Source organism: Humulus lupulus, chromosome 3 (assembly GCF_963169125.1).
Source record: "Humulus lupulus chromosome 3, drHumLupu1.1, whole genome shotgun sequence".
Taxonomy (NCBI): domain Eukaryota; kingdom Viridiplantae; phylum Streptophyta; class Magnoliopsida; order Rosales; family Cannabaceae; genus Humulus; species Humulus lupulus.
The window spans coordinates 67983134-67996892 of NC_084795.1; positions in this window are offsets into that span (position 1 = coordinate 67983134).

Consider the following 13759-nt stretch of genomic DNA (forward strand, 5'->3'; position numbering starts at 1 on the left):
GTGGTGACACTAGGCTTAATTCGCTTGACAAGCTTAGTTTCCTTGGTCGCTCTCTGCAAGTTGTGTGAAGCTGCCCTAACTCCATGCCCCTAAGTGATCGGAGACTAGTCTACGTTCACTTGTTCAGGCCAACGAGCGGGTGCTCTTATACATAGCAATAACAGAATAAATGAAACTAAGAAATATAAGCAGACAGTAAATTTCTTTCTTACCGTGTTTTATATATACGATTTTTATTAAATGTGCCTGAAGGCTACAAGGGGTACTATAGAAATTAACAAAGTTCATTACTCATATTACAGGTACTACCGAGGAAGATGCTCGACATTCCAGGCGTGGGGAATCTACTCCCCACTCATTCAGGCCAATTTGTATGTCCCTGGACAAAAAATGCTCTTGACTTCGTATGGGCCTTCCCAGTTAGGTCCCAACACTCCTTCACCGGGGTCTCGGGTGGCTTAGAAGACTCTTCGCAACACTAGGTCTCCAATCCTAAACTTTCTATCCTTTACTGTAGAGTTGAAATACCTTGATACCTTCTCTAGTAGGACGCTACTCGAAGTTGAGAAGCTTCATGGAGCTCCTCCATGAGGTCCAGGGATTCTCACAGTAAATCATGGTTCGTGGTCTGGTCATACGTATCCCATCGGTGCATGGTGATTGCTGCCTCAATTGGGAGCATAGCCTCATACCCATAGACCATGGAGAACGGCGAGTGGACAATGGAAGTCCTAGCAGTGGTGTGATAGCTCCACAATGCCCTAGGCAACTCCTCGGGCCAAGCTCATTTTACCTGTTCCAACCTTTTCTTCAAAGTGGACTTGAGTGTCTTATTAACTGCTTCCACTTGGCCATTGGCATGCAGATGGGCCACGGAGGAGAAGCTCTTGATAACTCCATGTCGTTGACAGAAGTTAGTAAATATTTCACTATCAAACTACAACCCATTGGAGACTATCTTCCTCGGGAGCCCATATCGGCAAACGATGTTTTTGATGACGAAATCCAAAGCATTTTTAGAGGTGATCGTAGCGAGTGGCTCAGCCTCGACCCACTTCGTGAAGTAGTCAACGACCACAATGGCATATTTCACTCCATTTTTTGTAGGCAGGGACCCGACAAGGTCGATACCCTAGACAACGAAAGACCATGGACTGGTCATCTGCGTAAGCTCATTTGGAGGCACTCGGAGGATGTTAGCGAAGCGCTGGCACTTGTTGCATTTCTTGACATAATCCATCGCGTCTCCATTCATGGTGGGCCAAAGTATCCTTGCCTTAAGATCTTTTTGGAAAGACTTTGCTCCCTAGCGTGGTCCCTACAAAAGCCCTTGTGTACTTCTCGAAGTATTAGACTGGCTTCTTGCTGGGACACACATCAGAGAAAAGGCATAGAATAACCTCGCCGATACAACTTACTGTCCATAATCACGTAACGAGGTGCCTGACAGAGAAACTTCCGAGCTGCCTTCTTATCTTAGGGCAGCTCCCCCGTGGATAAGATATTTTAGTTTTGGCTCCATCCATCCATCTTGGGGTTGTATAGCTTCCACCTCATCTAGAGTTGAGATGCTCGAAGCATCTAAGTAGTCAATGGGAACCACATTGATCAACTCAGCGTCATTGGTGTTGGCTAACTTAGCCAAGGCGTCAGTATAGGAATTATGCTCTCGTGGCACCTGCTGAATAGTGAATCTTCTGAAGTTATGCATCATTTCTTGAGCCTTTGCCAAATATGCTGCCATTTTTGTTCCCCGAGCCTGGTACTCTCCCAGTACTTGGTTTACCATGAGTTGAGAGACTAAAAATTTCGAGGCCCTCGACCTTAAGCTCAAGTGCTACTCAGAGTCCAGCAATTAAGGCTTCGTATTCTGCTTCATTGTTTGAGGCGTTGAACCCAAAACAGAGTGCACTGTGCACTTTGTGCCCTTCGGGGAAAACCAAAATGAGTCTAGCTCTGGCACCAATCTCATTTGAAGACCCGTCCACATATAACTTCCAGGTTGGTCTGACCACTAGGACACCTTTAGGCTTCTCATGATTCCCTGTACATTCGACGATGAAATCGGCCAGTGCCTGACCTTTTATAGTAGTCCTCATATGGTTGGTGATGTCAAACTGACTCAACTCCACAACCATTTCAAGAGTCTTCCCGATGACTCTGGCTTTTGAAGGACTTGTCCAAGGAGATGGTTTGTGAGGACCTTAATTGGATGCGCTTGGAAGTAGGGTCTTAGTTCTCGAGAAGTCACCATGAGACAAAAAGTTAACTTCTCCATCAGCAGGTACCTAGACTCTGTTCCAAGGAGTCTTTTGTTAACATAATAGATGGGGTGCTGAACACGGCCTTCCTCCCGCACCAATGCAACATTGATAGCATTCTCCGAGATAGCCATATAGAGCAGGAGAGGCTCTCCATCTACTGGCTTGGAAAAAATCAAAGGATTTGCCATGTGTGCTTTTAGCTACTAGAATGCCTTTTCACACTCTTCCTACCATTCAAGTCTCTGACTTCCTCGGAGCGCATCAAAGAAAGGGATGCACTTGTTCGTTTCATTGGAGACAAAATGACTCAAAGCTGCGATCCTTCTTGTCAGGCCTGCACGTCTTTATGCTTCTAAGGAGAGGACATCTCAATCAAGGCCTTGATCTTCTCGGGGTTTGCCTTAATTCCCCGAGCACTGACGATGATGTTAGGATTAATGCCCTAAAAGCATGTAAAGAAATTTTATTGGTTTTAAATAAAAGTACAATTTTATTACATTTGAATGTTATAATTATTGTTTGAATTAATTATATAATATCAAGAAAATTCCCTATTCATTCATGAGAATATGATCTTGTATTAGTACGAGAAAATTAAGATCATATATAATGAATAAAATAGTCAGTAACATATTGTAACCCTGGATAATCAAGACCGTTACAATGTGTATTTTAAGACTACGTACACTGCAGACCAGTATGTAGACATTTATGTTCGAGAAATAGTACGACTGCATGGAATCCCTAAGACCATATTATCAGATAGAGGATTGGTGTTTACATCGAGATTTTGGGGAAGCTTGTAGCAAGCCATGGGTACCAAGTTAAGTCTTAGTACGACATTTCATCCTCAGACTGACGGTTAGTCTGAGCGTAACATACAAATTTTAGAAGATATGTTGCACGCTTGTGTACTAGACTTCGGAGGATCGTGGAGTAAGTATTTTCCACTTATAGAATTCTCCTATAACAATAGTTACCAGGCAACGATCGGTATGGCACCCTATGAGTTACTTTATGGAAGGAAGTGTCGATTGCCGTTACATTAGGACGAGGTATGAGAAAGACAACTTCTTGGACCTGAAGCTATTAGAGAGGCTCAGGATGCAATGGCGCTGATTAGAAAGCGTATGCTCGTTACTCAGAGTCAACAAAAGGGTTATGCGGATGCCAAGTGGCGAGATGTGGAATTCAAAGTCGGAGATCAAGTCTTCTTAAAGATATATCCTATGAAAGGAGTGAAGCGGTTTGGGAAGAAATGAAAATTTAGTCCCTGGTTTATAGGTCCTTTTGAGATATTGGACAAGGTGGGAGCAGTTGCATATAGATTAGCCCTACCGCCAGCTCTAGCAGATAGCCACAATGTATTTCACATCTCGATGGTGCGTAGATATGTATCAGACCCATCTCACGTCCTCAAGCATGATATGGTAGCACTCCAGAAAGACCTGAGTTATGAGGAACGACTGATTAGCATCCTAGAGAAGGGGATAGAGGAATTACGGTCTAAGAGTATTCCAATTGTCATGGTCCTATGGAGTAATAGTTCAGAACGGAAGGCAACGTGGGAGTTGGAGGAAGACTTCTTAGCACGGTATCCAGAATTGTTTGGTAAGTAAATTTTGGGGACGAAATCCTTTTAAGTAGGGGAGAATTGTAGCGTCTCAGAATTTTACTTAGGTAGATAGTAGTAGTAGTAGCTTGTAGTATTTTAGGCTTAGTGGATATTGGTTCAAGCCGAGATTTATTTGGAAACTCATAGAAATAGTTATGGATTTTATAAGTTTAACCTATAGTTTAGAAATATTAATTTTAACATAAGGTTTGATTAATATAGCTGGTCCTAGAAATATTATTTATTATAACCTAAGGTTTAGATATAATGATTAAGAGCGTGACACTTGTCACATATATGTTTATTGATGATTTAAGCATTTTAGATGAATAAATTAATAAAAGATAGATCTAGAAGCTCTAGAACCTTCCAGCAGCTGTTAGGATTACGTTTTACTCAGTCAAAGTTGTTTTACCAAACTTCAAGTGTGCTGAAAATGTGCAAAAACGTGTTTAAAATATCAACGTATGCCGATATATCACAGCTATAGGGCCGATATGTCGCCTACGGATGATACAGAAAACATGTCGACTTTGCACGAACGAAACCACGGAGGCTCAGGGCATAGGTATAGGTGATATATCGCCTAGGGTAGGACGATATATCGGCCCTTGGGTTGATTTTTGAAAACCTGGTAGAATCGAGTTAGAAACAGCCCTCAACCACTTGGAATTGCTCTTGAACGTTTTTGACCGAGTTCTAGGCATCTGTTGAAACAAAAATTCAAATTTATTCAATTTATTTATTCTTTTTAAAAAGGGGTTAGTTTCACTCCTTGAACTCTATAAATAGGTCCTAGTACTCAGCCATTTCATTAATTATTCAAGCATTCTTCGGAGGCTCCAAGCTGCTAAGTTTATTCTAGAGAGAAAACACTAGGGTTTGGGATTTAAAAGTTTTTCAATCTAAGCTTTTCTAAACACTTGGGAAGTAAGATAGAGTGTTATTTCAGTATCGAGGTGTAGATCAAAGTTCTAGTCCATTCAAGGTATTCTTATCCCTAGGTTTAATCCATCAGAGTTCTTTTATTTCATTTTCTTTCAGATCCTAATTCATTATTATGGCTTTTGGTTAGGTGTTTAAGTTTCTTGAAACTTAAGGTTTTTCGGTAAGTTACTATCTTGATGGTTTAGATCTCCTTTTCATCTCCATTTCTTTAGAAAATCATGATTCTTATTATTTATTTTAGGAGTTTTCCAATCCCGTTCTTATCTCCAATATCCTGGTTTTTTGTAAGGAAAATAGGTTAGATTATATGTGTTATGATATGTTTATATGCTATGATATGTTATGTGCTATGTATATATGTATAAATATGTTTTGTAGTCACTTGGGACTTATAGTTGCTTAGATAGAAAATCCCAAGATTTTTTATCATTATCGTGGAGTAGAGTTATGATTTAACCTACCTCGATTAGTAGACTGAAGACCTAGATGGGTTTTCATATACTATTTTGTGATCTAACCTACCTCGATTAGTAGACTGAGGACCTAGATGGTTTTATCACATGCTACGGTAATGAGTTAATGGCCATTAATAATGTAGTCCTATATGACATACATTTTTACGTCCTATGTTTTATAGTATATGTTTTATGATATAGTCTTATGATTTATGATATATGTTTTTAGTAGATTTTCCTTACTGAGCATTACGCTCATTCCTTTTATTTTAGATGGTGCAGGAAAATGAGCATGGAAGGCAGGTCGGATTCATGGCAGCTTGGCATGTGTATTAGGGATGGACTGATTGAATGGACTGCTGGAAGATCGAGGATGAAGTTATTTTAAGTCTTTAATTTATGTATTTATTTTTCGCATATAGTTTTCAACAATTAATTAAAGATTATGTTTTCTTTATGTTTTTATGTATTAAACAATGGGATCCCGTGCCGTATTTTGGATTTTTATAATAAAGTTCTATTATTTCTTGAATGTATTCCAAAATAGTAGTTACGTCTTAGTAGTTTTTAATGGTCCGAGGTCTTAGTATTAGTCGGGGCATTACAAGAAAGTCTTACACTATCTTAAACACACAGTGTAACGGTCTTAGTTATCCAGGGCGTTACAACTTGGTATAAGAGCGATCAACTTGGTTCCTGAAGACTGGCTGGGCATGTACACTCGTCGCTAAAGACAAGCTCGACTCAGGGTTTGGTAACCATATATGTGATTATATGTTTGAATGTTTAAATGAAATATAAATGATTTATTTGCATGTTTATTAGGGAGCATGAGATATACTAATAGGGCCTGGCGCTTGATTGTAATGTGATTATGACAAGGCGTGCTTATTAACATTGCGACTGTACGTGAATGATTGTTTTACTGCCTGTTTGCATTATGATTGTGTTTTGTGGCTTGGATATTGGTGTTAGACCGTGGGATGAATATAAACTTGTTATCACTGCCTGACTAGTCAAGTCATTGATTGCAGATAAACTCAGATAGTTATGCATCGAAGGCGATTAATTCGACTAGCCGACATCAGGGTCGCGGCTCGAGATGATGAGTAGGGCTTGAACCCTCCACCAGTCCCTGAGAACTGGCACCAGTTACTTGCTGATATGCAAGCTAAACTTTAGAGCCAGGAAGAAGAGATTCTCCTTCTGAGGCAGCAGGCTCCGTTAGGGAGTGCTGCACCTAACTTGCCACCTATTGTGGCACCAGTTGTATAGCCGCATGATATTGGGAACAGGTGGGAGCCCCTTTATGAAAGATTTAGGAGGCAACATTCTCCAATCTTTGAGGGAGGACCAGATCCACTTAAGGCTGAGGAGTGGATGAGTATGATCACCTCCATCCTGGACTTTATGAGGGTGGAAGGTAATGACAAGGTGGCCTGTGCAACCTATATGCTTAGAGAGGATGCCTGCATTTGGTAGGAGGTGTCATCCCAGACTCGAGACATTTATACTCTTAGTTGGAATGAGTTCAGAGATTTGTTCAACCAAAAATATTACAACATTGTCGTCAGGGCGGCAAAGGTGACTGAGTTCATTGAATTAATACAGGGCAGCATGAATGTTACTGAGTATGCCTTGAAGTTCGACATGCTAGCGAAAATTGCACCTAATCTAGTGCCTATTGATGCAGCTAGGCAAGACAGATTTGTTCGAGGGCTTAATGCTATGATAGCCTGAGATGTGATGATCACATCGGTACTTAGGGAGACAACTTATGACAAGGCGGTTGAGAAGGCCCTCACTGCTGAGGAGGTAGAGAACAAGGTTTGGAGGGAGAATGCTGCGAGATGGGATGTTCGCATGGCAGTGCCTCCATTTACAGGGTTTGGTAGGGGCGGAGGCCCAAGTGATTAGAAGAGGAAGACCCTTGACACCTCGACCACTGCTAGTCGTGATAGGAGGGCTGGGGTGCCCAGGGTGGCTGCCAGGGAGGCAATGAAACATGGGGGACTACCCGAAGTATGCTTGATGCAGGAAGCGCCATCTGGGCGAATGCCGGGCAACGACCTGTTACTTGTGCGGGGTGGTTGGACACCTTAAGAAAGATTGCCCGACGTTGAAGAAAGAGGAAGCAGGGAAGACAGACAGCTTGAATCTTGCTCGAGTGTTCGCCTTGACATAGGCAGAGGCTGAGGCTAGTCCCTCGGTAGTAACAGGTCAGCTTTCTAGCGCTGGCTCGTCATACACTGTATTGATTAACTCTGGTGCTACACATTCATTATTTTCTAGCAAAGTGATTGATAGATTTTGTAGGCTTAGTGAGTATTATACTGCAGGGTTTGGGACTATTCTACCTACAGGGGACCTGGTAGTTTCCAGGAGATGGATTAGAGCACTGTCAGTGATGGTGGACAGTAGGGAGTTATCCGTAGATTTGATTGAGTTGGGTATGGATGATCTTGATATGATTTTGGGGATGGATTGGCTAGTCAGATATGGAGCCATTGTAGATTGCAGGAGGAAGATGGTGACGTTCGAGCTAGAGGGTGAGGACACCTTTGTTTTTGTGGGTACTATGCACAAACCCTGCATCCCTATGATATCAGCGTTGAGGGCTATGGATCTATTACAAGGAGGTTGTATAGGTTTTCTAGCTAGTGTGGTGGATACCATTAGAGTTACGCTAGTGGGGCTGGGAGAGACTAGACTGGTATGTGAGTTCTTGGATGTATTTCCTAAGGAGTTACTGAGATTTCCGCCGCACAGGGAAATTCAGTTCGTTATTGAGTTAGCATCGGGTATAGAGCCAGTGTCAAGGGCACCATATAGGATGGCTCCGACAGAGCTAAATGAGTCGAAGATACAATTGCAAGAGCTATTGGATTTGGGATTTATCAGGCCTAGCTTCTCGCCATGGGGTGCTCCAGTTTTATTTGTGAAGAAGAAGGATGGGACTATGAGAATGTGTATAAACTACAGGGAGTTAAACAAGTTAACTATCAAGAACAAGTACCCCTTACCGAGGATAGATGACCTGTTCGATCAGCTGCAGGGTAAGACTGTATTCTCAAAGATTGATCTTCGATTTGGTTATCATTAGCGGAGGATCAAGGATGAGGATATTCCGAAGACGGCCTTCCGTACGAGGTATGGGAATTATGAGTTCTTGGTCACGTTGTTTGGTTTGACCAATTCCCCAACAACGTTTATGGATCTGATGAACACGGTGTTTGTGAGAGCTTTGCTTGATACCTAATTGAACACAATACACACAACAAAGGAACAAGAAATATAATGAAAAAAAGAAAGTGAACAGAAACAAAATTACACAAATATACTTGGTTCAGAGATGCCAATGAGGAACTCCTACATCAAAGGCAGGGAACTAATCTTCCCTAGTCGAATCCACTATGAAGAAGAGAGATTTATAGCACTATCATTCTCCAGCTATAGATCTTTACAAGCCATTCACCAGGCCAAACCCCAAAGCTCACAGTCACTCTTGTTTTCTTTCTCCACGAGAACAGAGTAGACAAAACAGAACTTTAGCACACTAAACTCTCTCAACCTTCTTTCTCTGAACTAATATATGCCTTTTTATAGATTTAAGGCTTACAAACAAAGACCTATAGATAACCTAACTAACTGATCTTGACTTAACATAATAAAACAACTACTTGGTCTGCAACCCAAGATAACAGTTTTAACTAACAGTCAAGAAATGCAAGTCACACATTAACAATGTTCAAGGACTTCTTAGATCAGTTTGTGATTGTCTTCATCGAAGATATCCTAGTTTACTCCAGTTCAGAGGTAGAGCATGAGCAACATCTCTAATGGGTATTGCAGAGATTAAGGGAAAATCAATTGTATGCTAAGTTTAAGAAGTATGAGTTCTAGTTACCGGAGGTAACATTCCTTGGACATATTGTAAGTGGAGACGGGATTAAGGTTGATCCGACCAAGGTAGAATCAGTTAGGGATTGGCCAAGGCCAAGGAACGCCTCAGAGGTTAGGAGTTTCCTTGGACTAGCCGAATATTAGAGACGATTTGCGGAAGGGTTTTCAAAGATTACCACACTGTTGACTGAGTTGACACGTAAGAATCTAAAGTTCACATGGTCAGACAAATGTGAGGGTAGCTTCCAGGAGTTGAAGCAACGATTGATTACTGCTCCGGTGCTGAGTCTTCCTTTGAATGGGGGAAAGTTTGTAGTGTACTGCAACGCATCGAGACTGAGATTGGGATGCATGTTGATGCAGAATGAGAAGGTTATCACTTATGCGTCATAGCAACTGAAGGAATATGAGTAGTGGTACTCTACCCATGATTTGGAACTGGCAATGGTGGTATTCACACTAAAAGTATGGCGACATTATTTGTATTGAGAGAAGTACGAGATATACACCGATCATAAGAGTTTAAAGTATTTCTTAACCCAGAAGGACCTAAATATGAGGTAGAGATGTTGGCTAGAATTGGTGAAGGATTATGACTGTGACATCCTTTACCACCCAAGAAAAGCCAATGTAGTGGCAGATGCTTTAAGTCGGAAGGGCCTAGGATAGTTGTTTAGCTCGAAGCAGATATAGAAGGAATTAGCCGAGGAGATGACTAGAGCGAGGATAGAGTTGGTTGTGGGCCAGTTGGCCAATATTACTTTAAAGTCTACCCTCTTGGAGAGGATAAGAGAGGGTCCGGTGAGTGATGCATTATTGCAGGAGGTTAGAGGGAATGTCCTAGCTAGAGTAGCTAGGGATTATTCAATCTCAAAGATGGGTTTGCTGAGGTATGAGGATCAGATTTGTGTTCCGATGGATATGGGTATTAGACGAGAGATACTTGATGAATCCCATACTACACCATACTCACTCCATCCAGGCACCACAGAGATGTACCAGGATTTACGGACTTTATATTGGTGGCCTGGGATGAAGAAGAACATGGTTGAGTACGTAGCCAAGTGCTAACCTGTCAGCAGGTAAAGGCTGAACACCATCGATTAGCGTGGTTGTTACAGCCCTTGGGTATTCCTGAGTGGAAGTGGGAGGATATTACCATGGTTTTTATGGGAGGTTTACCTAGGATGGTGGGGCAACATGACTCATTGTGGGTGATAGTAGACAGGTACACCAAGTCAGCTTACTCTCTACCAGTAAGGATGACCTATACTGTGGATTAGTATGTGGAGTTATATGTGAGGGAGATGGTATATCTCCATGGGGTTCCTAAGTCTACAGTATCGGACCGTGATCCCATATTTACCTCCAAGTTTTGGGGTGGTTTACAGAAGGCTATAGGAACTCAACTGAAGTTCAGTAAAACCTTTCATCCTCAGACAGATGGACAGTCTGAGAGGATGATTCAGATATTGGAGGACATTCTTAGAGCATGTGTGTTAGACTTCGAGGGGTCTTGGAGTAAGTACATCTCGTTGATTGAGTTTTCGTACAACAACAATTATCAATCAACAATTGGAGTAGCTCCATACGAGATGTTATATGGAAGGAAGTGTAGATCACCCATTCATTGGGATGAGAAGGGGGAGAGGAAGTATTTGGGATCAGAGATGGTTCAGAAGGCTAAAGAAGCTATTGAGAAGATTTGAGCTCGAATGCTTGCTTCGCAGAGCAGACAGAAAAGCTACATTGATCCTAAACGTAGGGACGTGGAGTTCTTGGTGGGGACCACGTGTTTCTCCGAGTTTCACCATTGGGAGGGGTGAGGAAATTTAGGAAAAAGGGCAAGCTGAGCCCTAGATTCGTAGGACCTTTTGAGATCCTGGAGAGGATCAGGCAGGTAACCTACAGATTGGCTCTGCCACCGTCATTATCAGGAGTTCATGATGTGTTCCACATCTCTATGCTTCAGAAGTATGTATTAGATACGACCCATGTATTGGGATATGAGGATCTGGAGCTACAGATAGATTTGTCATATAGGAGCAACCAGTTCAGATCCTCGACAGGAAAGACAAGGTTCTAAGGAACAAAACGATTCCTCTGGTCAAAGTCTTATGGAGGAATAACAAGGTCTAGGAAGTGACCGGGAAGCTAGAGTCAGCTATGCGGCATCAGTATCCTAAGTTATTCAAGTAAATTTCGAGGAAGAAATTCTCAGTAGGAGAGGATAGTTGTAACGTCCCAAAAATGCTAATAATGTTTAATGCTTTGATTAGCGTGTCGGGAGGGCATCATTTGATATATGTGTGATTAATTGATTAAATGCGTGACTTTGTTGCTGTCTTGATTTATATGATAATATGAATATATTTATATGCATGTTTATGAGTATTAAAAATGCATGTAGGCCCGTTCTTGTTTATAAGGGCATATTTGTAATTTTGGCCCGTTAAGGGCATAAATGTGATATCATGCGTTAAATTGCTGGGACAACATTATTATGTGGATATATTTGCAGTATTCGACTCGAGGTGATCCTAGTGAGCGGATTAGCGGAATAGTCATAGCGGGGTTTAATACCTGGCTCGGGGTGAGCCTAGGGGTATTTTGAGAATTTAATGAATATTTGGGGATATATCGAGTAACAGGTAAGTATTTGGTAATGAGTGGGGCATGACATTGCTAATTGGGAATTTGTAGGATGACTCGAGGAATTAGCGGGAATTGGGGCTAATGACATTTTTGCCCTTATGGGCAACAAAGGGGCTGGGTTAGTATAAGGGGCATTTTGGTCATTTTAATTAAGAGATATAGTTAGAAAGTATCAGACTTAGGCTAGAACATATCAAAAATTTCTCAAACTCTCTCTCTCTCTCGCTCTTTTACTTTCCCTCTCTCTCCCTCTCTTGTGATTTGAAGTTGAAGGAATTCTTGAAGGAAAAGCCTGAGAATTGAAGCTAGGAATAGACAAGGAATTGCTGGGGATTGAGGCTATAAACAGATGTAAGAATTCTATCTTGATTCTTCTGGGAATTCAGATTGTTAGGATGAGTTTTGACTGGGTTTTTGAGTGTTGAATGATTATCGATTTAGGGTGGTAATTTCAATAGGTTTTTGGGTGATTTTTATGCCTAGGCGGTGTGGTTAAGAGTCCTAGACTCGATTCTGGGATTGGTTCAAGGTTTCAAGGGATTTTTTATGAGTTAAGTTGAGGGAAAAATGCTGAAAACCCAGGAATTTCTGGGTTCACGGGGGCGCACCGCGGCCCGTGTGCCCCAAAAGGCCCTGGGGGGCTTGTTGATTCGTGGGCGCGCCGCGACGCTAAGGGGGGCAAGTCGCAACCTACCTCCCCCTGGAACATGAGGCTGGTGCCTCTGACTTGGGGCGCACCGCGACCCTTAGGGCCAGGTTGCGGTCTGCCTAGGCAGCCATAACCAAGATTGGTTTTAAGGCTTGGGAAGGCTAGGGGACTTAACCTAAGTGCTCGGGACAAGTTCTACTACCCGCTTAAGTAGAATTCGAGGTCCTGGAGGCTAGTATTTGATTTCAAAGCATTTAATTGGATTAGATTTTGATAGTTATCCATTGTCGCTTGTGACTAGGGTTATCGTTAAGGCTCAAGATTAAGGATCATGCCCGGGACCGTTCCACATCTTCCGCTCAGAACTCGAGGTAAGAAAAACTGCACCGTAGTTGTTAATGGGAATGATATCCCTGTAAATGAACATATGTGTTCTGCAACTTGTATATCTGTTATGTGTGATGTGAAAGTACGACCTAAGGGAGCTGGGGCTGATATTGAGCGTACTGAATGTAGCTCGGCCTAAGCGAGCCGGGATCAGCTAAATAACCAGAGTGCTCGGTCTAAGGGTGCTGACACCTAAATATATGTATTACGATTGAATTATATGTTTGGAAGTATATGTTTATTTTTGCCTAATTTATTGCTCGTACTATGTTGTTGATTGAACTAGTTGGTCTAAAGTTCACTACGCACATTCTGTTGTTATCTATGCTTGTTGAATTTGGTTTTCTTGTTGAGCCTTGACTCATGGGTGCTACGTGGTGTAGGTAAAGGCAAAGGAAAGTTGGACCAGCCATGAGTTGGAGAGCATTGGGGGCGGTGTGTACATTGGCAGCTGCTCGACCGCCATAGCCGAGGGATTTACAGGGACTAAAGCCAAAAATTTTATTTTGCCATTTAGGCTGGCTACTGTTGTATTTATCTTGAGGGTTGTAACCGTCATGTAAACATTATTTTTGGGATCCCATGTATCAAACTCTTATTTAATGAAAGTCAACCGTTTTACGATCAATTTTTTTTAACCCTAACCTGTCAGTTGACTTTAGCAACACATTTATGTTCAAACGACTTGATTAGCAAGTCTTGCACTATCTTAAACACATAGTGTAACGTCTTGGTTATCCAGGGCGTTACATGGTTGATGCTTCTTGAACCACTTGTCTGCTGGTCCCGTTAGAGTGATCGACAGAAACACAGTGCACAGACATCAATTTGTTGAACTTAGAAAGGTGGTCGGTGGGTCCCAACTGCCATCATAGGGCAGGAT